At 37.4% G+C, this 25,027-nt stretch overlaps 1 protein-coding gene, 1 non-coding gene and 1 pseudogene across 5 annotated transcripts in view; 2 read left to right on the forward strand and 1 right to left on the reverse strand.

Annotated features, from left to right (window-relative positions):
* Positions 1-25,027, forward strand: part of LOC116641645 (E3 SUMO-protein ligase RanBP2) — an 81,523-nt gene that overhangs the window by 1,418 nt on the left and 55,078 nt on the right. The window contains exon 1 of one of the 4 annotated variants that reach the window (XM_032419453.1): positions 14,420-14,507. The exons of the other annotated variants lie outside the window; for them this stretch is intronic. The gene's annotated coding sequence lies outside the window, so the exon portion shown is untranslated. Of the gene's footprint in view, positions 1-14,419; positions 14,508-25,027 lie in introns of those variants that run through there. 4 annotated transcript variants of the gene reach the window in all.
* Positions 13,676-19,608, reverse strand: LOC116641902 (annotated as a pseudogene).
* Positions 16,658-16,793, forward strand: LOC116642123. Its single transcript, XR_004301306.1, has one exon. It is a non-coding gene; the product is annotated as a small nucleolar RNA SNORA42/SNORA80 family (small nucleolar RNA).

The following is a 25,027-nucleotide window of genomic DNA, read 5'->3' on the forward strand; positions in this document are numbered from 1 at the left end:
ATAACGGAGTAGGTTACAGCCGGTTACAGCAGAGGAGAAGAATAGGTACCTACATACAGATTGTAATTTTAAACTGCTGGCATAGTCATAAACAACAAATGTGGTGCCAGAGTCTAAAACAGAACCTCATTAAGGGTTTCTGTATGCTGACATTGACATACTTTTTAAAAAGCCAAGTTTAGAGATTTCATGAGATTTTTAGTGGGGACCCTGGCTCCCAAAAGATTAATATCTTAATTCTGTAGACAGAATTTAGAATGTTCTTTGAACTACCTAACTTTTCCATCAAATAAAGGGGAGGGGTGGAGTCAGAATTTTAAGGACTGGTTATTATGGCTACCTCTGTTTTACATTTAAAGAGTATTATTTTAATCAGATGTTTTTCTTCAAACAGGAGAAATCATTTACTTTAGAAATTGGGGATTTCAATTAGCAAGTGAGTAACTTTGTAACAGGTGATGGTATTCTATAAATTTAGGTCTAAGTGAAAGGATAAAACAGGGTGCTTTGGATAGCATTGAAGGGAGAGGGTGGAGGAGGCAGAGACAGTGGCTTTTAAGAGTAGAAAGATTAGTATTTACTTGGCTCCCAGTTTGGTAAAGATCCGCCATGTGTGAACTGGCGATGCTTTCTGGGATGTCCCAGGTTCTGGAATGCAATGGTGGGTCCATAGTCTTACCTTCCCAGGCTTCCATTATGCTTTCATTTGTTTGTCTCTTTTGTTTTGTCATTTTCTATTCCTTCAGGCCTGCTTTTGTCCTTTTTGAAAATATCACTTGTGTTTCTTCAATTTTCCTTTCTCTAGTTGGCTTCTGTTTAGTTTTCCTAGATTTCTGTTGAGTTGGTCTCCCAATCCGCACCCCTAATTCCTACTGCTCAGACACAACCGGACAGCTCTCAGTTGTTTGTTTACCATATACTTTAGACTTGTGAATAACATAGTACATACTTTTATTTCTCTCTCACCTTTTCCACATTATAGATACTTTATAATCTGTCCTCCAGATCTCTGTCCACAGATCTTTCTCCCCCTCATTCTTCCAGTTTCGTTGTTGTAATTTTTGGTTAAACGAATAGTTTGTGTTTATATAATTATGGTAAGGTACATACTTTTGCATTTGAGCCACCTTTATTGCATAGTTCTATTTTTCCTGAAGTTAATAGTTTATTTTTTTGGTTTGTTGAGTTATCTAGGATGTATTACTAATTCTTTACCCAAACTCAGTTCAACTCTCAAGTGTGATCAAAGAGGTCACATCCATCGATTTCAGCTTAAAAATTTTTTTAAGGGTCTTTCTTGTGGGGCACTCTTGTCTTACTGCTGCAGTCTGGATTGGCTCCTCCTCTTTGCTACACAGTTCTAGCTCTGGGAGTTGGCTTATCATCATCTTGAGAATTACCTTCACTTCTTTTCTTAGACCCTTGGTTTCTTGCAATTCATGTCCTCTTGACTTTCTCTGTTTTGGTGTAGCACAGTCTCCAGTTTGCTTTGAGAAGGAATGGATGGGATTTTTTTTTTTTTAACATGGTATGCCTGAAAAAGTTTCACCTAATTTATAGTTTGATTATCAGAGTCTAGGTTTGAAATAATTTTTTCCTTCAATTTCGAAAGTATTGCTTCATTTTCTGATCATTTGTATTGTTCGAAATCTGATGTGATTCTTGTTATTGATAGCTTGTAGGTTTTCTGGAAGTTTCCTTTCAATTGGAAAACTCATTTCTTTCAGTTCTGGGACATGGTGTTATTTCTTTGAGCATTTCTTCCCCCATCCCAAGCTCTCCTCTCCCCTTGCCCCAATCTTACGTTTTTGCTAACTGAAAGTTGGTTCTGGTTTGATCATCCATATCTTTCTTTCTTTCTTGTGTCTTTTTGTTCTATTTTTAACCTTCTCTTCCAGGGGAAGGAGATTGGGGAACTCACCGTTCAGTATCTAGACTTTGCTTATCTGCTTCTATAACCCCTGCCGTCACCCTTGTCAGGACTCCTTAAGTTTGGAGCCCCTTGGTTTATACTGAGAAAAAATCCATTTGCTTAAGCTTTTTGCAGGGGGTGTTCCAGACCTGGGGTGATGGAGAGTCATTTGGCTCTGCAAGAGGAGGGTTAATGTGACAACTCTCCGGGTCTGAATGTTCTTCTTTTCAGCCCCACATCAGTTTTGATAGGAGTGTAAATGAATTTAAGTTTTTGCTTACAGTGGCATAAAGTATCATGGAAAGAAGCAGTGACTGAATCATGGATGTCCTGAATCATGGAGTGACTGAATTATGGATGACATTGGCTCTTTTCCTTCCTACCTGTGTATCCTTAAACAAGGCACTTTACCCCCTTAGGCTTCAGTTCCTTTATGAAATGAGCAGAATGAAGACAGAAGACTATCAAATTTCCCCCCAATTTTATGGTTCTATATATTATTCTTTAATAATTGCTGTTCAGTTATCCTGAGATAGTCTTTTTTTTTTTTTTTTTTATTTATTTGACAGAGACACAGCGAGAGAGGGAATACAAGCAGGGGGAGTGGGAGAGGGAGAAGCAGGCCTCCCGCCGAGCGGGGAGCCCAATGTGGGGCTCGATTCCAGGACCCTGAGATAATGACCTGAGCCGAAGGCAGACGCTTAATGACTGAGCCACCCAGGCACCCCAATCCTGAGATAGACTTTAATGAGATATTTCGAGGCAAAATAGACAGTGGAGTTGATTTTTCTATTATATGTTGACATTGTAACTTGTGGGAATCTATTCATTTTCTGTTCATTTTAATGCCCATCTTGACTGTTGTGTATTATTGTAATAAACTGCTTCAGAGCTCTTAAATTTATGGATTTAGGGAGGGAAAGGAAGGCTCTGTTATGATTACAGTTCTAGCCTCCTTGTTTTTCTCAGGTTTTTTATTAATACTGAAGTTTAAGATTGCTTATAGTTTTTTATTTTATATTTATTTTAAAAAATACTTAGAATCTGAAGCAGACTCCACACTGAGTGCAGAGCCCGGCGTGGGGCTCGATCCCATGACCATGAGATCATGACCTGAGCTGAAATCAAGAGTCAGATGCTTAACCAACTGAGCCACCCAGGCACTCCTATCATTCTTTACTTTTAAAATATATCCTGTTAAGGATGTATACTCAATACTCTCATACTGAGGTCACTTGGAATAATTTTCTGAGAATATGTCACTATTTTGACATAAAATGAGAGTATATTTTATACAGCTTTATTGAGATACAGTTCACATGCCATACAGTTCACCATTTAAAGTGTACAGCGTAATGAATTTTGGTATGTTACATTATTGATGTTTTAAGTTGTAAAATATATGTAATCTGCCATTTTAATGCCTTTTTTAAAGTTTTTAATTTTAATTCCTTAACCCTGTTCTATTAGTTGCAGGTGTACAATATAGTGATTATATTATAGTGATTATATAGTGATTATACAGTGCTCATCATGATAAGTATACGTCTTTAATCCCCATCACCTATTTCACCCATCCCTGCTTCCACTTCCCCTCTGGTAACCATCAGTTTGTTTTCTGTAAGAGTCTGTTTCTTGGTTTCTCTCTCTTTTTTTTCCTTTGCTCGTTTGTTTTGTTACTTAAACTCCATATGAGTGAAATCATATGGTGTGTCTTTCTTTGACTTATTTCACTTCAAATTATACTCTCTAGCTCCATCCATGTTGTTGCAAATGGCAAGATTTCATTCTTTTTTATGGCTGAGTAATATTCCATTGTGTATATATGTACCACATCTTTATCCATTTAACTCTTGATAGACATTTGGGCTGCTTCCATAATTTACCTTTTGTAAATAATGCAGCAATAAATATAGGGATGTGTGTATCCCCTTGAATTAGTGTTTTTGTTTTTAACTTTTTTTTTTTTTAAGATTTTATTTATTCATTTGAGGGAGAGAGAGTTTGTGCGCACAAATGAGGGGGGAGGGGCAGAGGAAAAGGGAGAGGGAGAAGCAGGAGGAGCCCGACAGTCCCAAGTAGGGCTTGATCCCAGGACCCCAAGATCACAACCTGAGCTGAAGGCAGACACTTAACCGACTGAGCCACCCAGGTGCCCCTGAATTAGTGTTTTTGATTTTTTGAGTGAAAAACCAGTAGTTATGATTACATCATAGCTCTATTTTAACTTTTTGAGGAACCTCCATGCTGTTTACCATAGTGGGTTCATCAGTTTGCATTTCCCCCAACAGTGCAAGAGGGTTCCTTTTTCTCCAAATCCTTGCCAACAAGGATGGAAATTTTAGCCATTCTGATAGGTATGAGGTGATCTGTCGTTGTAGTTTTGAGTTGCATTTCCCTGATAATGAGTGATAGTGAACATCTTTTTATGTGTCTTTGGCCATCTGTATGTCTTCTTCGGAGAAATGTCTGTACGTGTCTTCTGTCCTTTTTTAAATTGTATTTGCTGGGTGTTGTATAGTGTCTTCATGTATTTTGGATAGGTCATTTGGATATGTCACCTTCTATTCAGTAGGTTGCCTTTTAGTTTTTTGATTGTTTCCTTCACTGCAGAAGCTTTTTATTTTGATGCAGTCCCAATAGTTTATTTTTGCTTTTATTTCCCTTGTTTCAGGAGACCTGTCTAGAAAAAGGTTGCTATGGCCGATGTCAGAGAAATTACTTTGTGAGTTCTCTTCTAGGATTTTTATAGTTTCAGGTTTCACCTTTAGATCCTTAATCCATTTTTTTTTAAAGATTTTATTTATTTATTTGAGAGAGAGAGAGACAGCGAGAGAGGGAACACAAGCAGGGGGAGTGGGAGAGGGAGAAGCAGGCCTCCCGCTGAGCAGGAAGCCGGATGCGGGGCTCCATCCCAGGACCCTGGGATCATGACCTGAGCTGAAGGCAGAGCTTAACGACTGAGCCACCCAGGCACTCCCCTTAATCCATTTTGAATTTATTTTTATGTATGGTGTAAGAAAGTGGTCCAATTTCCTCCTTTTGCATGTAGCCGTTCAGTTTTCCCAGCACCATTTGTTGAAGAGACCCTCTTTCCCGTTGCATATTCTTTCCTCCTTCATTGGAGATTAACCATGTAATTGTGTGTTTATTTTTGGGCTTTCTGTTCTGTTCTGTTGATCTATGTGTCTTTGTGCCAGTACTAAACTGTTTTGATTACTACAGCTTTGTAATATAACTTGAAGTCCAGAATTGTGATACTTACAGTTTTTTTTTGTTTTTTTGTCTTTTCCAAGATTGTTTTGGCTATTCAGGATCTTCCTTGGTTGCATACAAATTTTAGGATTGTTTGTTTTAGCTTTGTGAAAAATGCTCTTGGTATTTTGAGAGAGGTTGTGTTAAATGTGTAGAGATAGCTTTGGGTGGTGTTGACATCTTAACAATATTTGTTCTTCCGATTCATGAGCATGGAATATCTTTTCATTTTTTTCTGTTGTTTTCAATTTTACTATCAGGGTAATGCTGGCCCGGAGAATGAATTTGAATTTGGAAGTTTTTCTTCCTCTTCTACTTTTTGGAATAGTATGAGAAGAGTAGGTATTAACTCTTCTTTAAATGTTTGGTAGAATTTTTCTCTGAAGCCATCTGGCCATGGATTTTTGTTGGGAGTTTTTTTGATTACTGATTCAATTTCATTGCTGGTAATCAGTCTGTTCATATTCTCTGTTTCTTCCTGCTTCAGTTTTGGTAGGTTACATGTTTCTAGGAATTTATCCATTTCTTCTAGATCGTCCATTTTGTTGGCATGCAATTTTTCACAATATTCTGTTACAGTTGTTTGTATTTCTGTGGTGGTGGTGGTGGTTTGTCTTTTGTGATTTTGTTTAAGCCCCCCCCCCCCCATATGTTTTTGTTTGTTTGATGAGTTTGGCTAGAGGTTTATCAGTTTTGTTGATCATTTCAAAGAATCAGCTCCTGGTTTCATTGTTCTGTTGTTTGTTTTTAAAGATTTTATTTATTTATTTGACAGAGAGCGAGAGAGGGAACACAAGCAGGGGGAGTGGGAGAGGGAGAAGCAGGCTTTCCGCGGAGCAGGGAGCCCGATGTGGGGTTCAGTCTCAGGACCCTGGGACCATGACCTTAGCCGCCCAGGCACCCCATATAACATTTCTATTGTAATCTTTATTATTTTCTTTTGCTGGTTTTGGGTTTTGTTTATTCTTCTTTTTCTAGGTTTTTTAGATACAAGGTTACATTGTTTGAGGTTTTTCTTGTTTCATGAGGTACACCTGTACTGCTATAAACTTCCTTTTTTTTTTTTTTTTTTTAAGATTTTATTGATTTATTTGAGAGAGAGCATGAGCAGGGAGGAGATGGAGAAGCAGGCTCCCTGATGAGCAGGGAGCCCAACACGGGGCTGGATCCTAGCACCCTAGGATCATGACCTGAACTGTGAAGGCAGATGCCCAACCGACTGAGCCACCCAGGCACTCCTAAACTTCTCTCTTAGAACCTCTTTTGCTACATCCCAAAGATTTTTGGACCATTGTGTTTGTTTCCGTGTACTTTTTGATTTCTTCTTTGATTTCTTGGTTGACCCATTCATTGTTTTTCAATGTTTGATCATTTCAAAGAATCAGCTCCTGGTTTTGATTTCTTGGTAGTACCATGTTATTTAACCTCCATGTATTTGTGGTCTTTTCAGATTTTTTCTTGGGGTTGATTTCTTGTTTAATCTTGTGGTCAGAAAAGATGCATGGTATAACTTTGATCTTTTTGAATTTGATGAGATTTGTGGCCTAATATGTGATCTCTTCTGGACCATGTTCCATGTGCACTTGAAAAGAATGTGTATTTTGCTGTTTTAGGATGGAATGTTCTGAATGTATCTGTTGAATCCATGTGTTCCACTGTGTCATTCAAAGCCACTGTTTCCTTGTTGATTTTCTGTTTGGATGATTTGTCCATTGATATAAGTGGAGTGTTAAAGTACCTACTATTATTTTATTACTATTGATTAGTTCCTTTATGTTTGTTATTAACTGTTTTGTGTATTTGAGTGCTCCTATGTTGAGTGCATAAATATTTACAATTGTTATGTCTTCCGGTTGGATTGTACCCTTTACAATGATATAATGTCCTTTCTTGTCTCTTGTTAGTTTTTGCTTTAAAGTCTCTCTTGTCTGATCTAAGTATTGCTACTCCAGCTTTCTTTTGACAGCCATTTGCATGATAAATCTTTCGCCTTTCCCCTCACTTTGAATCTGCAGTGTCATTAGGTCTGAAATGAGTCTCTTGTAGGCAGTATATAGATGGGTCTTTTTTTTTTTTAATCCAGTCTGTCACCCTGTGTCTTTTGATTGGAGCATTTAGTCCATTTACATTCAAAGTAATTATTGATACGTATTAATTGCCATTTTGTTACTTGTTTTGTTCGTGTAGTTTCGCTCTGATCCTTGCTGTTTTTCATGATTTGCTGGCTTTAGTGATATACTTGGGTTTCTTTTTATTCTTTGCATATCTATTACTGGTTTTTGATTTGTGGTTACCATTAAGTTTGTGTGTAACATCTGCATTTAGCACTCTGTATGATTAAATGTTTATGTTTCAACCCATTCTTCTCCCCCCCCCCCACCATGTTTTAGGTATATGGTGTCATTCATTAACATCCTCTTATTTTGTGAGTCCCTTGACTGTTTTTTACAGATAACACTTATTTTTTAAGTGTAAAAGTTACTTTTGTGATTCCTCCTTTTCATATTTTTACTTATATTCTTTCCTTTCCACTCAGAATCCCCTTTAATTAATCTCTCTGTCAAATAAATAAATAAAATCTTAAAATTAATTTCTTGTAGGGCTGGTCTAGTGGTCATGAACTCCTTTAGTTTCCATTTGTCTGAAAAATTCTTTATCTCTTTTTCTATTCTGAATGATAGCCTTGCTGGATAACGTATTTTTGGCTGCAGATTTTTCCCTTTCAGCATTTTGAATATATCATGCCACTCTCTTCTGGCCTGCAAAGTTTCTGCTGAAAAAAAATCCACTGATAGTTTTATGGAGTTTCCCTTGTATGTAACTCTATTTTCTCTTGCTGCTTTAAAATTTCTTTGTTAGTACTTCTTGCCATTTTAATTATGTGGTTTGGTGTAGCTATTCTTCGGTTGATATTTTTCAGGGGATCCCTGTGCCTCCTGGATCTGGGTATCTGTTTCCTTCCCCAGATTAGGGAAGTTTTCAGCTATTAATTCTTCAAACAAATTTTCTGCCTTCTTTTCTCTTTTTTCAGGGATCCCTATAATGTGGATGTTATTACGTTTGGTGGAGTAACTGAGTTTCCCAAGTTTATTCTCAGTTTGCATAATTTTTTGTCTCTCACTTGCTCAGTTTGATTGTTTCTTTTAGCCTGTTTATTTCATTGTGTTTTTTTTTATTTCATTCTTCATCTCTGGTTTTTTTGTTGTTTTGTTTTTTGTTATCTCTTTGTTAAGGGTCTCACTGATGTCTTCCCCTCTTTTTTCAAGTCCAGGGAGTATCTGTATGACTATTACTTTAAATTCTCTATCAGGCATATTACTTAAATTTATTTTGCTTAGGTCTTTTGCTGTGGTTTTTGTCCTGTTCTTTCATCTGGGTCATATTCCTCTGTCTTCTTATTTTGTGTTTGTTTCTTTGTATTAGGAAAGTCAGCTACATCTCCCACTCTTGAAGGTAATGCCTTATGAAGAGGATGTAATGCTTTGCAGTGAGGTATCCCCTGTTTTCCAGGACCTGGCACTTCAGGGAGTGTCTCCTCTGCGTGTTGGATGTGCTCTGCTATTGTGTTCTGGCTACTTTTTTCTTTAGTCCAGTCATCTGCAGAGGTTCTTTTTGCCTGTTGTGGGCAGTGTTTGTTCCCTGCTGGGGTGGGCTTGTTTTAGCAAGGTACATGCTGGTCTCCTTGTGAAATGAGATCTGCCACTGCTGCTGAACTGATGAAAATGTGTGGGTCAGAGATGTGGTGTGGACAGGGTTTGCACTGATCTTCTGGGGCAGGTACCCACAGGGACTGAGGGAAGTGTGACTGGGAAGGATAGGTCCAGAGAAGCGTGGGGTGGTATGGGGAGGGTGGTTGGTGTAAGCAAGTTAAGTAGCAAATGTGATACCACTCTGTTTCCTGGAGGTGGTCATGTGTTTATGCTGGGGTCATTGGAGGGAAATGGCCCCTGCCAGCTCCTTTGTTCCTGGAGGGGACTCCCTGTTATCCCTGCCTCTTGGGGACACACTGTGAGATGAGTAAATAACTCTTCCTCCTGTATGTCGTAGACATTTTTCAAGTTGCTGCTTCTATGCTGTATCTCTTTAGGCTGTTAGTTGTGCTTTGTCTATGCCTTCTGGGCTCTCAGAGCCAGATCTCCCTGATTTTTAAATTGCTTGGCCCCTCTTGCATTCAAAGCAAGGGGGATTCATCTCCCCCGTGTGGGCTCCCTGGCGTGATAATCTGTTTCTTGCCCTCCACTGTGCTACTGGCTCCCTCCTAACCGTGGATGGCCACAGTCTGTTTTGCTCCCAGACCAGGTCTCCTCCACCTTTCCTACCTTCTTTCCTGTGGCCTCTTCTCAATCTTTAGTTCTGGAGTTTTGCCAGTCTCTGGATCATTTTCTGGGATATTTACAGTGATGTGCATGTTCCTGTGGGATGAGGCGAGCTTAGGGTCCTCCTACTCTGCCATCTTCCCAGCCTTCATGAACCACTTTTAAGTGTACAATTCAGTTTTTAATTATATTAATAACGTTCAACTACCACCGCTGTCTGTTTTCAGAAACTTTTCATCACCCCATGTAGAAACTTTGTAACCATTAACTAGTAACTCCTCAGGTTTCCCTTTTTTCTAGCCTCTGGTTACTGTTAATCTACTTTCTTTCTCTATGAATTTGCCTATTTTTGATATTTCATATAAGCAGGAGCATACAATATTTGTCCTTTTGTATCTGGGTTATTTTACTTAGGGTGTTTTAAGGGTTCATCCATGTTGTAGCATGTATCAGAGCCTCTTTTTTTTTTTTTTGGTTGAATAATAATACATTGTATATATGTCACATTGTTTATTCATCTGTTGAAGGACACTTGGGTTGTTTCTACCTTTTTGCTGTTGTGAGTGATGCTGCTGTGGACATGGGTGTAGGGATATCTATTTGTGACCTTGTTTTCAATTCTTGTGGGTATATATCCAGGAGTAGAATTGCTGGTCATACTCTTTTTAACTTTCGAGGAATCCCAAACTGTTTTATGTAGTGGCTACATCATTTTACATCCCCACCAGCAGTGTAAGGGGGTTCCAGGTTCTCCACATCCTTGCCAAAACTTGTTATTTTGTTTTTCTTTTTAAAATGTAGCCATCCAGATCAACATGAAGTGGTCTTTTTTTTTTAAGATTTTATTTATTTATTTGACAGAGAGAGACACAGAAGAGAGGAAACACAAGCAGGGGGAGTGGAAGAGGGAGAAGCAGGCTTTCTACGGAGCAGGGAGCCCGATGCGGGGCTCGATTCCAGGACCCTGGGACCATGACCCGAGCCGAAGGCAGACACCCAGCGACTGAGCCACCCAGGCGCCCCTGAAGTGGTCTTTCATAGAGAAATCTGTAGACAAGTCCTTGCTTTGGGCTTTTATTTATTTTTAAAAGATTTTATTTATTTGAGAGAGAACGCGTGCACACATGCGAGAGAGAGCGCGTGTGCGAGGACAAGCAGGGGCAGAGGGAGAGGGAGAAATAGACTCACTGCTGAGCAGGGAGCCCAATGAGGGCCTCGATCCCAGGACCCTGAGATCATGACCTGGGCCAAAGGCAGACAAATGCTTAGCCAACTGAGCCACCCAAGCACCTGCCTTGGGCTAGTAATAGAATATTTGTTTTCTTCTTGAGTTGCAGAAATTATATATTGGATATAATTTTCAAATATTTTCTCTTATTCTATATGTTGCCTTTTTACTTTCTTTAAAATGTAATTTGGTGTACAGAAGTTTTTAATTTTGATGAATTTCATTTTACCTGTTTTGTTTGTTTCTTATGCTTTTTGGTGTCATGTCTTAGAATACATTATTAAATCCAGGGTCATGAAGACTTATCCCAGGGTTTTCTTCTGAAATTTTTGTGGCTTTTATATTTAAGTTGTTGACACATTTTGAGTTAATTTTTGCATATGGTGGGGGGAACAGTTCCAGTTTCATTCTTTTGCATGTGGAAAATCAGTTGTGCCATCACCATCTATTGAAGAAACTTTTCCCATTGAATGTTCTTTTCCCATTGAATTGCCAGAAATCCATTGGCTATAGATGTATGGGTTTATTTCTGAACTCTCAGTTCTGTTCCTTTGGACTATATGTTTGTCTTTAATGTTAGGATCACTGTTTTGATTGCTTTATCTTTGTAGTAAGTTTTGAAATTGGAAAGTGGTGAGTCCTCCAACTTTGTCATTTTCAAGAGTGTTAGTCTGTTTGGGTATCCATGCAGTTCCATATGAATTTTGAGGATTGGCTTTTCCATTTCTGCAGAAAAGGCTGTTGGAATTTTTATTGCGATTGTGTTGAATTTATAGATTGCTTTGGGTAGTAGAGCCATTTTGACTGTGTTAGGTCATTCTATCCTCCAACACATCTTCTCACTTGTTTAAGACTTTAATTTGTTTCAGCAATGTTTTGTAATTTTCAGTGCACAGTCTTTCATCTCCTTGGTTAAATTTGTCACCCAGGTATTTTACTCTTTTAGATGATATTGTAAATGGAATTGCTTTCTTAATTCCTTTTTTGGATTGTTCATTGTTGGTGCATAGAATCACAACTGACTTTTGTGTGGTGATCTTGTACCTTGCAATGTTACTGAATTAGTTTCTTAGCTCTAGTGGTTTTTTTATGGATTCTTTGGGATTTTCTCTATCTAGGATCATGTCATCTGTGAAGAGAGATAGTTTTACATCTTCCTTTTGCTTGAAATTTGGAAGCTTATCTCTTTTTCTTCTCAAATTGCTCTGACAAGAACTTCTAATACAATGTTGAATAGAAGTGGTAAAAGCTGTTCCTAATCTTAGGGGGAAAGCCTTAAAAGTCTTTTACCATTGAGTATGATGTTAGCTGTGAGCTTTTCATTTATGGCCTTTATCATATTGAAGTTATACTTAGTTTTCTGAGAGAATTCTTGTATTCTTGTTTTCTGAGAGTTTTTATGAACAGATGTTGAATATTGTGAAATTTTTCTTTTGGCAGCAGTTGAAATGATCATTTTTTTCTGTTAAAATGTATTCTCGATTTTTTTTTTTTTAATTGAACCATCTTGCATTCCTGGGATAAATCCCAGTTGGCCATATATTGGGTGTATAATACTTTTAATATGCTGTTGGATTCATTTTGATGAGGATACTTTGTTGAGAATTAGAGTTAAATTTTTTAAAACAATTTTTTGTTTTTAAGATTTTATTTTATTTGAGAGAGAGTGAGAGAAAGAGAGCATGAGTGGGGAGGGGCAGAGGGAGAAGCAGGCTCCACGCAGAGCACAGAACCTGACATGGGGCTCAATCCAGGACTCCAGGATCATGGCCTGAGTGGAAGGCAGATACTTAACCGAGCCACCTAGGCGCCCCTTAAAATTATTTTTTAGAGCAGTTACAGGTTCACAGCAATATTGCGCAGAAGGTACAGATATTCCCCACATACTCCCTGCCTGCACACAGTGCTTGGCCTCACCCATTATCAGTATTTCCCACAGAGTGGTATACTTGTTACAGTTGAACCTGTTTTGACATATCATTGTCACCCAAAGTCTGTAGTTTACCTTAGGGTTCACTCATGGTGTTGTATAATCTGTGTGTTTTGACAAATGTATAATGGTATGTATCTACCATTATTGTGTCACACAGAGTAGTTTTATTGCACTAAAAATCCTCTGTGCTCTGCTTATTCATCCTTCCCCCTAGTCCCTGACAACCACTAATCTTTTTAGTATCCTCATGGTTTTGCCTTTTCCAGAATATCATATAGTTGGAATCATACAGTATGTAGCCTTTTCGGATTGGCTTTTTCCATTCAGTAATGTGCACCTAAGTCTCCTCCATGTCTCTTCATGGCTTGATAGCTCATTTGTTTTAAAGTGCTGAGTAATATTCTACTGTCTGCATATACCACAGTTTATTTATCCATTCACCTACTGAAGAACATTTTGGTTGGTTCAAAGATTTGACTATAAAACATTTGTGTGCAGGATTTTGGGTGGCTTAAGTTCTCAACTCCTCTGAGGAAATACCAAGGAGCACTATTGCTAGATCATATGTTTAGGTTTTTGAGTTTTTGGGGTGTGTGTGTGTGTGTGTGTGTGTGTTTAGTTTTGTAAGAAACTGCCAAACTGTCTTCCACAGTGTCTGTACCATTTTACATTTCTACCAGCGATGAATGAGAGTTCCTGTAGCACCACAGCCTTGCCATCATTTGGTGATTTAAGTGTTCTGGATATTGGCTTTTCGGATACATATGTAATGGTGTCTCATTTTAATTTGCAGTTAAACAAATTGATGTGGATCTTTTTATATACTTATTTGCTGTCTGTATATATTTTTTGGTGATGTGTCCAGATCACTGATTCATTTTTAAATCTCATTTTATTATTAGTGTGTTTTGGGTAATAGTCCTTTCTCAGATGTATCTCTTGCAAATATTTTTTCCATTCTGTGGCTTGTCTTCATTCTCTTGACAGTGTCTTTTGCAGAACAAACTTTTTTTCAGAACAGAAATTTTTAATTTTAATGAATTAATTTTAATGAAATACAGCATATTAGTTCTTTCATGGATTGTGCCTTTGGTGTTGTATATTAAAAAGTCATCACCAGACCTGAGGTCATTTAGATTTTCTCCCATTATCTTCTAGAAATTTTATAGTTTTATGTTTCCATTTAGGTTTGTGATTCATTTTGAGTTAAATTTTGTAAAGGGTATGATGTCTGTGGTTATTGTTATTTTATTATGGTTTTGCCTGTGGATGTCAATTGTTCCAACACCCTTTGTTGAAAGACTATTTTGCCTCCATTATATTGTCTTTGCTCCTTTGTCAGAAATCAGTTAACTGTACTTATTTGGGTCTATTTCTGAGCTGTCTATTCTGTCCCATTTTGTTTATATTTTTGCTAATACACATTGTCTTTTTTTTTTTTTTTTGAGAAGTCTGTGCCTTTATTGGCTGAACAGGCTACTTAAGAGGGATGAAGTAGAGGAGTGGGTGGCTCCAGTACCAGGCCTGCTGTGCTTCACAGCCTTGTAGGTAATGGAGAACTCACCCAGATAGTGGGCAATCATCTTGGGCTTGGTTTCCTCCTGTTCGAAGGTCTTGCCATTGTAGACACCCACTATGCTGTCCACCATCTCAGGCAGGATGATTGTGTCCCACGGGTGCATCTTAACCACATTGGGCTTTTCCATCAGGGGAGCCTCCTCCTTGGCCTTGCACAAGTGCTTCAGCAGTGAGCATTGTTTCTTCCACAAACCCCGGTTGAGCCTCCACTGCTGCCAGGCGCTGTACAGCTGCATCAACTGCTCCTAGGACACGTCCAGCAGCTGGTTGAGGGTCCATGCCACGGTATGTGAACTTGTGGAAGGTGTGCTTCTTCTGCTCCACTTCTGCTACATTATTAGCTCTTTGGAAGGGACCACCTAATACCACATTCTTTTGATTAGTCTAGCTTTATGGTAAGTATTGAAGTCAGGTAGTGTCAGTCCTTCTGATTTTTTTCTTCAATATTGTGCAACTCTGGGTTTTTTGCCTCTGTATATAAACTTTAGAATCGCTTTGTTGATATCCACAAAATAGCTCTTGGGATTTTGTTTGGGATTGCATTGAATCTATAGATGAAGTTGCGAAAAACTGACATCTTGTTAAGATCAAATCTTCCTGTCCATGAACATGGAATGTCTCCAGTTATTTAGTTCTTTGATTTCGTTCATCAGAGTTTTGTAGTTATCCTCTTACTGATCTTACACATACTTTGTTAGATTTATAACTACAGTTGATCCATGAACAACATGGTTTAAACTGCACGTGTCCACTTCTCTGTGAATTTTTTTTGATAAATACAATGTAGTATTACGTATTTTCTCTTCCTTGTGATTTTGTTTCCTTCCTTATGATTTTCTTAATGTTTTTTTCTCTAGTTTTATTTAAGAATGCAACATATAATATCATGTACAGACTATGTGTTAATTGCCTTATGTTTTTGGTAAGGGTTTTAATCAGTAGCAGGCTTTTAGTAGTTAAGTTTTTGAGGGAGTCAAAAGTTATGTATAGATTTTCAGCTGTGCAGAAGGTTGGCACCCCAACTCCCACATTGTTCAAGGATCACCTGCATTTCGTTTTTGGGGGTGCTAATGTAAAATGGTTTTGTGTTTTATATTTCAAATTCCTCTTGTTCGTTGCTGGTATATAGGAAAGTGACTTTTTTGTATTATGCTTGTATCCTTCAAACTTATTATTTCCAGGATTTTTTCATCAGTTGTTTCGGATTTTCTTTGTGGACAGTCATGTTGTCTGCAAATATAATTTTATTTTTTCCTTTCCAACCTGTGTATCTTTTCTTTTCTTGTGTTTCTGTATTAGTTAGGACTTCCAGTATGATGATGTGAAGGAGTGGTGAGGGGACATCCTTGCCTTGTTCCTGATCTCAGCGAGAAAACGTTGAGTTCCTTACCATTAAGTATGATGTTCGTTTTTGTAGATATTCTTTATTAAGTTGAGGAATTTGCCTCTGTTCCTGATGTACTGAGCGTTGTTGTTTTTTGTTTTTTATTGGAAATGGGTGTGGAGTTTTCTCAGATGTTTTTCTACATGTATTGATGTGATCATGAGTTTTTTTTTCCCTGTAGCTTGTTGATGTGATGGATTACATTAATTGATTTTTGAAAGTTGAACCAGCCTTGCATACCTGGGATAAATCCCACTTGGTTGTGGCATATAATTGTTTTTATACATTGTTGGACTTGGTTTGCTAATATTCTTTTGTAGCTATGGATTGTGAGTGATGCTGGTCTGTAGTTCCTTATAATGTTTTTCTCTGATTTTGGTATTAAGGTAATGCTGGTCTCATAAGATGAATTAAGAGTTATTTTCTTTGTTTTTATTTTCTGAAAGATTGTGGAGAATTGGTATAATCTTTTTTATTAAATGTTTGGTAGACTTCACCAGTGAACCTGGTGCTTTTTGTTTTGGAAGATGATTATTTATTCAGTTTCTTTAACAGATATGTGCCTATTTAGGTAATCTATTTCTTGTCTGAGTTTTTTTTTTTTAAGATTATTTATTTGGCAGAGAGAGTGTGCGTGAGAGAGCACAAGCAGGAGGAGTGGCAGGCAGAGGGAGAAGCAGGCTCCCTCCTGATCAAGGAGCCCGATGCAAGGCTCCATCCCAGGACCTTGGGATCGTGACCTGAGTTGAAGGCAGGCATTTAACTGACTAAGCCACTCAGGCGTCCCCCTTCTTTTATTTCTGGTATTAGTAATTTGTGTTCTCTTTTTTCTTAAGTTACCTTGATGAGATGTTTATTGATTTTTATTGATATTTTCAAAAAATCAGCCGTTGGTTTTGTTGGTTTTATTTCTTAATTGTGTTTCATGTTATTTTTTAATTTTTACTTTCTTTTTGCCTATTTTGTTTGCTTTTTTAATAGTTTCCTAAGGTGGAGGCTTAGATAATTAATTCTAGATCTTATCTAGTATATATACTAATATATCTCTAGTGCATGATAATGGATTGATGGCAGGCCCTTCTCTGTGGGCCTCTCATAGTATACCTGTGCTAGAGGAGCATGCAGCCCCGAACCATTGCCCAGCTTCCTCACTGGGGTGCTGTGAGCACTGAGGGGGCTGTACTATGTTTAAAAAAAGAAAAAGTCTCTGATGTTTTTGCTGTATCCCACAAATTTTGATATGTTTTTTTTATTTAGTTCAAAATATTAAAAAATTTCTCTTGAGATATCTTCTTGGAGCCATGTATTATTTAGTAGTTTGTTGCTTAATTTCTTAGTATTTTGGCATTATTCAGCTACCTTTCTGTTACTCTATTGTGGTTTGAAAACATACATTGTAGGATTTCTATTCTTTTAAATCTGTTCAGGTGTGTTTCATGGCCCATAATGTTTTGGTGAATGATGTGAGCTTGAGAAGAATATGTATTCTGTTGTTGGATGTGTATTCTATAGATATCAATTATGTCCAGTTGGTAGATGATATTGTTTAGTTCATTTATTGTCCTTACTGATTCTTCCTGCTGGATCTATTTCTGATAGAGGGAAAGTGAAATAGCTCAACTATATGTAAAAGTGGATTCATCTATTTCTCCTTACAGTTCTATCAGTTTTTGCCTTACATATTTTACTGTGTTTAAGGACATACCATGTTAAGAACTTCTTTGTCTTGTAGGAGAATTGACCTTATCAAAATGTAGTGCTTCCTCTTGATCCTGGATAATTTTGCCCTGAAGTCTTCTGTTTAGAATCAGTATAGCTACTCTTGCTTTCTTTTGATTAATGTTAGATTGGTGTATCTTTTTCAGACCACTTACTTTTACTTGTTTATGTATTTATTGTATTAGTTTCAGGCATACAGCATAACGATTCGATATTCATATAGTGAAATGGTCACCACAATAAGTGTAGTTAGTATCTGTCAGTGTATATAGTCACAGAATTTTTTTCTTGTGATGAGAACTTTAAAGATTTACTCTGTTAGTGAATTTCAAATAAGCAATACAATGTTATTAACTATATTCACCATGCTGTATATTATATCCCCTTTGGCTCATTTATTTTGTAACTGGAAGTTTGTACATTTTGACTCCCTTAACCCATTTTGCCCACCCTGCCAACTCTGGCAACCACCGGTCTGTTCTCTGTACCTATGATCTTGAGTCTTTGTTTTGTTTTTTGAAATTCCACATATATAAGTGAAATCATACTGTATTTGTCATTTTCTCATTTATTTCACTTAGCATAATGCCCTTGAAATCCATTCATGTTAATTGCAAATGGCAAGATTTCATTTTTTTATGGTTAGAATATATTCCATTGTATATATGTACCACATTTTCTTCATTCATCTGTCAGTGGACACTTAGGTTGTTTTCATGTCTTGGCAATTGTAAGTAATGCTGCAGTGAACATGGTGGTGCTTATATCTTTTTGAGTTAGTGTTTTTTTTTTTTTTTTCCCCAGCCATTTACCTTTAATCTATATGGGTTTTATATTTAATTGGGATTTCTTGTAGACAACATATAGTTGAATTTTAGACATTGTCAGAGTGGATTAAAAATTATCTTTCTCTGGGTAGACTTAGACCATTGACATTTTAGTTAATATTGATATGGTTGGGTTAAGAGCTATCTTATTTATTGCTATTTTCTATTTGTTGTCCTTGTTCTTTGTTCCTATTTTTTTGTCTTCCTTTCTTAATCTGCCTTTTGTTGTTTTCACTTAGCATTTTCTGTGACTCCCAATTTTGCTCCTTTTTTAGCATGTCAGTTAAACTTTTTTTTACTTGTTTGGTAGTTGCCTTAGAGTTTGCAATATACATTTACAACTAATCCAAGTCTACTTTCAAATAACACTACATTACTTCATGGGTAATGTGAGTACCTCATAATAACAAAATAATCTTAAATTTTCCTTTTCTTTGTGTCATTGCCATCATATATTTTACTTTTATATAAAATATGTGAGCATATATGTAAACACAAACAAATTTTATATACATTTCTCCTACATAATGAAAATACATGTTGGTATTGTTTTGAACAACTGGTATACGTTAGATCAATTAAAAAAAGAAAAATAGAAGTTTTTATTTTATCTTCACTTTTCCTATTTTTTTTTATGTAGATGTGAATTTCTCAGCTGTATCATTTTTTTTTTTTCCTCTAAATAACTGTTATCAACATCTTTTGTAAGGCTGATGTACTGGTAACAAATTCCTTCAGTTTTGTTTGTGTGAGGAAATATTTCTTCCATTTCTTATGAAGAATAATTTCATGGAGTACTGAACTCTAGGTTGGTTGTTTTTTCTCTCAACTTGAAATATTTCACTCCACTCTTTTCTTCCTTGCATGGTTTTTGAGAAGTTAAATGTGATTCTTACTTTTGCTCCTTTCATAGGTGAGGTCTTCTCTAGCTTAAATGTCATTTGTCTCTTATTTTCAGTAGTTTGAATATGATATGCATAGGTTTTATTATTATTATTATTGGCATTTATTCTGCTTGATGTTCTCTGAGCATGCTGGATCTGAACTTTCTGGATTTATGGGTTTTTTTGTGTAACATTAAGTTGGGGGAATTCCATAGTAATTATTGTTTCAGATATTTCTTCTGTTCTTTTATCTTTTCTCTTTCCTGTAGTCTTATTTCATGGATATTATCCTTTTGTAGTTGTTCCACAATTCTTGAATATTTTGTTTGTCTTTATCTTTTTTTCTCTTTGCTTTTCAGTTCTGTAGATTTTTTTGGAGAGAGCCTCAAGTTTGGAGATTCTTAGCTCACCCATGTTCAGGTTATTAGTAAGTCCATCAAAGGCTCTTCTTCATTTCTATGCTAATGTTTTTGATCTCTAGCGTTTCTTTTTGTGCTTACAATTTTTATCTCTCTGCTTACCTTGCTCATTTGTTCTACTTTATCCATTGGAGTCCTTAGTGTATTAATCATAGTTATTTTAATTCTCAGTCTGATAATTCCAGCATCTCTTGCATATCTGAGTCTTATTCTGATGCTTGCTCTGTTTTTTAATTTTTATTTTTAAAGATTTATTTATTTTAGAGAGAGCGCACATGCAAGCAGGGCGAGGGATAGAGGGAGAGAGAGGGAGGAGAAGTAGGCTCCCCACCGAGTGTGGAGTGGGATGCAGGGCTCAATCCCATGACCCTGAGATCATGACCTGAGCTGAAATCAAGAGTTGGACGCTTAACTGAGTCACACAGGTGCTTCTTGCTCTCTCTCTTTAAACTGTTTTTTGCCTTTTAGTAGCCTTGTCATTTTTTTTTCTTACAGCTGGGCATGATGTACTTGGTAGAATTTGAGTAATGTGATGGGGTTTTTATCTCAGACTTGTCCACCCTGAGTTTCCAACAATTGTCAATTACAGTTTAGGTTTTCCTACCCTGGCACTGGCTCCTGTGGAGGTTTCTCCTGTGGTGAGGTTTGATTCTCTGTATTTGTCTCCAATTTTGAGGGGCAGTTAGTGACCTTAACTTCTCTTATGGATCTAAAATGAGTTGTATTTTGTTTTTTTAGTTTGTTCAAATTTTTACTTTTTGTTAGGACAGAGTGGCTACTTCTAAGCTCCTTACATGCCAAACTGGAAGCTGGATGTCTAGAGTCAATTTTAGTGTTTTTCTTTTTTTTTATTGTGATATGACTATTTAAATAGTTATTCTTTTATCTAGTTAAGTCTTTTCCTATTAGCTTTTGTGATATAAAAACTAAAATACTGCTTCTAAAGCTCTTTTTGGGTGATTGATTTTATCTTTGCACTTCTAAATTGCATTTCTAGATTGGTGTCACTATATATAAATCTCAGATTTCCAACTTCACCTGGGTCTTCAGTATTCTGCAGTCCATTTGCCTGTCCCTTTCCCCACCCCCCATAAATTGTGGCAAAAAATACATACAATTTGCCATCTTAACCATTTTTAATTGTGCAGTTCATTAGTGTTAGTGCACATTATTGTGCAGTAGAGCTGTGGAATTTTTCCATCTTGCCAAACTGAAGCTCTGCACCCATTGAACAACTTAAACCGTTTTTCCTTTCCCCTAGCCACCTCCATTTGACTTTGTTTCTATGAATTTACTACTTTAGATACCTCGTATAAGTGAATTCATGTGAAGTTTTTGTTTTTCTGACTGATTACTTCACTTAGTATAATGTTGTCAAAGTTCATCCGTGTTGTAGTTTGTCATAGAATTTCCTTTTTAAGGCTGAATAACATTCTCTTGTTTGTATTGTATATACTACATTTTATTCATTCATTCTTTGAGGAACAAGGGTTGCTTATAACCCTTGGCTGTTGTGCATAGTGCTATTATGAATGTGAGTATGCAGATTTCTTTTCAAGACCTTGCTTTCACTTCTTTTGGTTATATACCCAGAAGTTGGATTGCTGGATCATACGGTAGTTTAAATTTTGATTTTGTGATGAACCACATTGTTTCCATAATAATTGCACCATTTTACATTTCCACTAACAATACACAAGGGTTCCAACTTTTCCATATCACCACCAACACTTGTTTTCACTTTTTTTCTTTTTGGATAGTAGCCATTCTAATGGATATAAAATGGTATCCCATGGTGATTTTGATTTCCATTTCCCTGATTGGTGATGCTGAGCATCTTTTTATGTGTTTTTAGGACATTCATATATCATTTTTGGAGTAACGTCTATTATAAAGTCTTGCTTATTTTCTAGTTTGGTTATTTGATTTTTTGTTATTGAGTTGTAGGAGTTTTTTTTTTTAATATATATATCCTAGATATTAATCCTTTATCAGCTGTATGGTTTGCACATATTTTCTCCCATTCTGTAGGTTGACTTTTTATCCTGTTGATTATGTCCTTTGATACACAAAAGTTTTTAAGTTTGATGTACTCCTTTTTGTCTATTTTTACTTTTGTTTCCCATGTGTTTGGTGTCAATCCCAAGAAATCCATTGCTTAATTAAATGTCATACAGCTTTTCCCCTGTTTTCTTCTAGGAGTTTTATAGTTTTGGATCTTAGTTTTAGGTCTTTAATTCATTTGGGGTTAAGTTTTGCAGATGGTATAAAGTAAGGGTCCAGGTTTACTCTTTTGCATGTGGATGTCCAGGTTTCACAGCTCCATTTGTTGTAAACTGTCTTTTCTCCATTGAGTGTTGTTAGCACCCTTGTTGGAGATTACGTGACCATATATGTGAGCATTTATTTGTGGGCCATGCGCCTGCCCTTGATCACTTCAGTCGCTGTTTTAGAACTTCACTGTCCACGTCAAATTCTTCATGTTTACTCAACAAACTACCTCACTTCTTCATTGGTAAACAGACTGTTGGCAGTGAACCACCAGGCCCTATTCATTCTTCTGTCATCTGTATATTTCCTTTTCAAGGTACCTGCCTGACATCTTTTCTTGTTCTCATCCCTTTCAGTTTCCTGAGCCCTTATTTCCCCCTTTTCTTTCAGATTGTCCTCAACTGGCTGTTTTTCCTTAGCCTAAAAACACAGTCATGCTCTTGTTTGGCCTGAATAACTATCCACATCCATGTCCCATCATTACCCTATTTCTTCCCTCACTTTGTCAATCAGGACTTGTGAAAATTATTTAGCAGTATTGGTTCCTTAAGAGAGGAAATAGTGTGATACACAAAGAGATTTGTGTGTGTGTGTGTGTCTTGTCAACTTTATGCTTTTCTGTAATTTTATTTATTTTTTTAAAGATTTTATTTATTTATTTGACAGAGAGAGAGACAGCGAGAGAGGGAACACAAGCAGGGGGAGTGGGAGAGGGTGAAGCAGATTCCCCACTGAGCAGGAAGCCCGATGTGGAGCTTGATCCTAGGACCCTGGGATCATGACCTGAGCCGAAGGCAGCTGCTTAACAACTGAGCCACCCAGGCGCCCCAACTTTTCTGTAATTTTATTTTATTTTTTAAAGATTTTATTTATTAATTTGACAGAGAGAAAGAGCACACAAGCAAGGGGAGCGGCAGGCAGAGGGAGAGGGAGAAGCAGGCTCCCCGCAGAGCAGGGAGCCTGATAGGGGACTTGATCCCAGGACCCTGGGATCATGACCTGAGCTGAAGGCAGCTGCTTAACAACTGAGCCACTCAGGTGCCCCAACTTTTCTATAATTTTAAATTAAATTTTTTAATCTTCATACGGACTTTTATGACTTAAAACATATCTGCTTATTTAACACCTTCTTTGGTGAGGAGTAAGAAGTGTAGTAGGAGAAAGGGGTTTTAAGTTAAGATGCCATAACATAGATTTATGTGGCATTGCAAAGTGACATTCCAAAGCAATGGAGGAAATACGGATTATTCAGTAGATGTTGCTTGAACAATTGACATTTGTTTAATGATTTTTTTGGTTTAATGATTTATTTTTAAAAATAGGGCTCTCGCCTACAATATTTACCAAAATAAGTTTCATACTTAAAAGGTAATTTTAGAGAATCTGAAAGAAAATATAGATGAGTATTCATCTCAAATGAAAAAAGACCTTTTTTTACCATATAATCTGAAAAAAGAAATGAACAGTAAAGATAGTTTTTACTGCATAAAAATTGAAGCTTTATCTCACAAACACATCAAACACAGATAAGTGACAATTTGGGAAAGCTGCAGAAAGCCCTCAGCGGTGCCTGGGTGGTGCAGGTGGTTGGGCATCTGACTCTTGGTTTCGCCTCAGGTGTTAACAATCTCATGGGTCCTGGGATCAAACCCCGCATGGAGTTCTGTGCTCAGCAGGGAGTCTGCTTTAGAGTCTGTCCCTCTGCTCCTCCGTGTGTGCTCCTGCTCTCCTTCCCCCCCCCCCATAAATGGATAAAAAGTAAACCTAGCTCTATTAGTGCGTGAACAAATTCAGTGATAGATGAATTTTGCTTCACAAAGATAGGAGGAAGTGACACCAAGGACCAAAAAGTGAGGTTTCTGAGGACTTGACTGCCCAAAGTCAGTATGGTAACTTTCTGGCATCTGCTCAAAACTTAAAAATATCAGAAGGATTGGGAGACCCCACTTTTTCTGGGTCTGTATTCCTACTGAAAACGTAGATATTTTTTCTCCTTTTGCTTCACTGGAGTTTTCTCTCTTTACTCACTTAGAATACCTGTGTTATGTTTTTAACAGATATACTGGACCTAACTCTGCCTCCCCAAGGTGTAGAGGGGAGTGAGAGGGAGGTGAGGGGCATGGGGAGCCTTCCACTTATTCTTTTTTTTCTTTTTTTTTTTTTTTTTAAGATTTTATTTATTTGACAGAGACACAGCGAGAGAGGGAACACAAGCAGGGGGAGTGGGAGAGGGAGAAGCAGGCTTCCCGCGGAGCAGGGAGCCTGATGTGGGGCTCGATCCCAGGGCCCTGGGATCATGACCTGAGCCGAAGGCAGACGCTTAACGACTGAGCCACCCAGGCGCCCCCCTTCCACTTATTCTACACTTAACTGTTTCAGTGTGCCAGACTAGAGTCTTGCTCAGTAAGGGTTTTTTTGTTTTGTTTTGGTCAGGTGATTCTCTCAAACTGATTGCCCCTTAGTTGTGGTTTCACTAGGATAGTGAGAATCTTGTTCGCTCATTCACGTGTGTCTCTAGATGATGAGGCATTTGTTTAAGGGAACCATAGGCTCTCTTTCATTTACATGCACTCATTGAATTTCTCACTCTGACATTGAAAGCGCTGGATAGAAAAATCAATACCAGCTGTTGGCCTTGTTTAAAACAGATTCCTTGGGGCTGCCCCAGTTGGAGAAATGCATTCTGGTTTTAGTCACTGGCTAAACCATAGCAGGCAGGTGCCATGTCATGCTAGTCTTTGGTGGGAAATTTGGGTGTTTTCAACACATAATGGAAGCCATGGAAGGATTTTAAATTTTAAGCAAAGGCATAACATGGTTTGTGTTATGTTTGAAATGCTACACCTTTGGTGAATAAATTAGCTGGAAGAAAAATATATAGAGGGAAACAGGAAGGAATTAGCCTTTTCAGAAGGGAGGGAGATCATAGCAGGCTTGGACTTTGGTAATAGTAACAGAGATGTAGAAAAATGGGTGGACTGAGGTAATGTAGAAGGTAGAACTGACAGATTTTGGTGATGATATTTTGCACATAAGTTTAGAGCATAGGAAAAATGAGAGCCAAAAATACATATTTGAGAGTCAAAATACTGTCAGTAGTCGTACATGAGATTCAGTATTTGTCACAGAGGAGATCTCCTGAAAGAAGAGGAATTAGAACTGACTCCTGGGGAATTCAGTGTGAGGAAGAGCCTGAGAAGGAGTGGCCACTAAGGTAGAAGTTGAACTAGAGAGCATAGTTATCTCTGAAGTCATGAGAAAGAGTATTTTAAGATGAGTGTGATTAAGAGTATTTTCTCTA

The sequence above is a fragment of the Phoca vitulina genome, unplaced genomic scaffold, assembly GCF_004348235.1.
Source record: "Phoca vitulina isolate PV1807 unplaced genomic scaffold, GSC_HSeal_1.0 scaffold22, whole genome shotgun sequence".
Taxonomy (NCBI): Eukaryota; Metazoa; Chordata; class Mammalia; order Carnivora; family Phocidae; genus Phoca; species Phoca vitulina.